We start from the raw sequence: 3237 nt of genomic DNA on the forward strand, positions 1-3237 counted from the left end.
TCCGGGGAGCTGCATGATTTTCAGGTGGGGGTTGCTCAGTTTGTCCTCCAACAACACATGTACATCCTGTATATATAATGTACGTCTATGATTATCATCAGATGAAGTCTGTCTTCATGTATGGTGCACACTCTCTGGCATTGAAAGGCAGTATTATGTAGCGTAGCTTCCTGGTCTGAATGGGTGGCCGGGGTGGAGGTTCATGGGTGGGAGTTTTAATTATTTTTTTGGGGGGGGGGGGTCTAAAAAAGGCCTAAGATCCCATTAGCTTTTTATTGATATATACCGGCATTGTGTAGATTCCGACATTTCAAATGTTTTTTTTGTTATTTTTCATTTGTACATATTGTCTTTCTCCATGTTTCATTGATTTATTATTTTGTAGTCTTATTATTGTGCTTTTACTTTGACATGTCGTTAAAGATGACCGTGTGCCAGTTTACAGCGACAGAGAGAGAGAGAGAGAGAGGGAGAGAGAGAGAGAGAATGGGGATCCCATAAAGCGTTTGATCAATGACACCAGTAGCACGTATTGTTTGAGCCGCCATGTGTTTATAAAGTGTGTGTGTGTGTGTGTGTGTGTGTGTGTGTGTGTGTGTGCGCGCTCGGGGCTAACTTTTACAGTATTATTATCATGTATTATTATCACCTGTTTCTTAATTTGTAAGTATTTTGAAGTTCTTTAAAATGCTCATATTATGCTTTTTTGGCTTTTCACTTTCCTTTATTGTGTTATATATCTTTTTTGTGCATGTTATAGGTTTACAAAGTCCCCCCCCCCCCCCCACCCATCTCCAACAGAAACCACTGTTCGCAAACCGCTCCAAACTGCTCTGTTGTAGTCCAGCCTTCACTTCAGAGACACGTGTGTCACTTTCTAACACACGTTCTAATGCATATCCTCATGCTCTGCTTCTGACTGGCTAGTAGTCCTCACCAAGCTAGTGTGCAGGTTTGACTCCCAACAAAGATAGTATAGACGTGAGATGCCTCACTCAGCAGCTGAAACAGAGAGCTCAACACCCAGGGTGAAAAGAGGAGCTGCAGCAATATCCAGTACAACAAAAATATGGTGTTTTTTGAAAATGAAACCACATAAACCTATTCTGGTACAACCTCTAAATACAAATATGAACCTAAAAATATATAAAATAAGCACTTTAACAACGAGCAGTATACTTAAGATAGCCGTAACCTGTCACTTCTGTATACTGCACGATCCTACGAACTGACAACATCCACGAAAAACAGTAAACGCACAGTCGTATCATTTTGCAAATCTGCCGCCTCCCCCCCCCCCACCCCCCCCCCCCCCCCCTTCCTCTGACAGACAGAGAACTCACCAAGGGCTCGTTCATCACTCTCTAGCTGAATGCTTTCATAACCTCCTGGATTAGTCTGATCTCAGAGCAGTTAGATACATTTGATGACGTTTCATGTATTGGGGGGGGGAGGGGGGGGTACTTGATCTGATTCGGAGGTTTCCAGACATATGAGTGATCAGTGGCCCATGTTTACATCAGCGCTATTCTCGCGTCTGGAAATGCGCAACACCACACATTCCAGTACAGCACACTCCAGGATAGACGGATAAAAACACTGGCTTATTGGCGTTTCTTTAAACCAATCACAATCGGCACAATGGGCGGGGCTAAGCTCCGGAAGGAGCCGCGGTTGCTCTGCAAAACATTCTCGGAGAAGGGAACTTGTTTGTTGGAACACCTGCGCCCCAAAAAAGGAAAACGCCTCATGCAATATTAAATTAACTGGTCACACGATGCAGTAATGTGAGCTTTTTAAATTAGCAATCTACAGCAATCCCACCAATGGGTCCCTAAACGTCCCAGTTAGACAGTAGACGGCGTATTAAACACACAGAGAGTAGAAGGCGGCGGGGGGGGGGGGGGGGGGGGGGGGGGACCCCTTTGATTCATTCTCTTTCATTTACTTAATATGTGAAGCACCAAGGAAGTGAAAAACGTAGAGACATGGCATCAAATCCGTCTTTAAACGGTTCATTAGTGTTTTCAAAGGGCCTTGATCGAATAATGTATCCTTCAAAATAAAAGCCTCCATCTGGAATACAGTGCACGTGAAAACATAGCCACTGGTTGCAGGAATACCAGCACCACTCCATTTAAAGCCCCCATTGTCAGATCACTATTGTGAAGAAGCTACGCATTGGGCAGACTGGGGGGGGGGGGGGTAATTGCATATTGCATGTTGCAGATACTCATATACATCATTCTTTTAGGAAGGGACCTCCACGTTTACTTTTATAGGCTGATATCACATAAGTATAAGTATGTGTTTTTAATATGTAGTAGTGGTAGAATGTAGCTAAGTACATGTACTCAGTACAACAGCACGGTACTTTAGTGGAGTATGTTTATTTTATGCTACTTTACACTTCTACTCCACTACATACTGTATATGGAAATATTATACCTTGCTGCACCATATTTACTTTACAAGTATAGTTACTTCTTTTCAGATTAAGTTTTTACAATCAAAAAATTAGTTTATGAAACATAAATAAAAAAAGTTAAATTAGCTCCAACCGTAAGCTTCAGTGTTTATGACATTGCTGTATTATTATGTTCGAAAAAACCTAAAGTTCAAACCAATGCAGTCATTTCAGGTGTTAGCAGCTCCATTAAGGACAGGCTTCACTTTACACATTTTTTGAAGGAAATATTAATAATAAAATAACTCCCTGGCACAAAATGATTTCTCTGTCTGCCACGTGAGGTTCATTCTTCCTTTTTTGAAGAGGAAAAGAATAACAGAAAACCAGGTCATCCAGAAAATAATAATGTAGTTAACATAGATGCATCTTAACAAAACACTTTCATTATTTATTTTGGACATTTCCAACAAAAATGTGTGAAGTATAACCTCATTAATCCCACCCCATCTCCATAAAACATTTTTAAATATTTAACAAACTTTCATGTGTCACCATTTTCTTTTTTTAACATGACTTACCAATCCTCTTACAAAATACCATTTATTTCTCATAAATTCTGTGCATTATAACGCATACTTACTTGTTTTACCCCAAATACATATTGATACATTTTAGCATCAAACATATAAAATGAATTCAGATATTAAAAAAACAAAACATGTAAAAGGTACTTTACCAGAGAAGAGCCTCTGTCCTACCAGACTACACTAAAACACGTGTGTGTGTGTGTGTGTGTGCACGTGTGTGTGTGTGTGTGTGTGTGTGTG

The sequence above is a fragment of the Etheostoma spectabile genome, chromosome 14, assembly GCF_008692095.1.
Source record: "Etheostoma spectabile isolate EspeVRDwgs_2016 chromosome 14, UIUC_Espe_1.0, whole genome shotgun sequence".
Classification (NCBI taxonomy): Eukaryota; Metazoa; Chordata; class Actinopteri; order Perciformes; family Percidae; genus Etheostoma; species Etheostoma spectabile.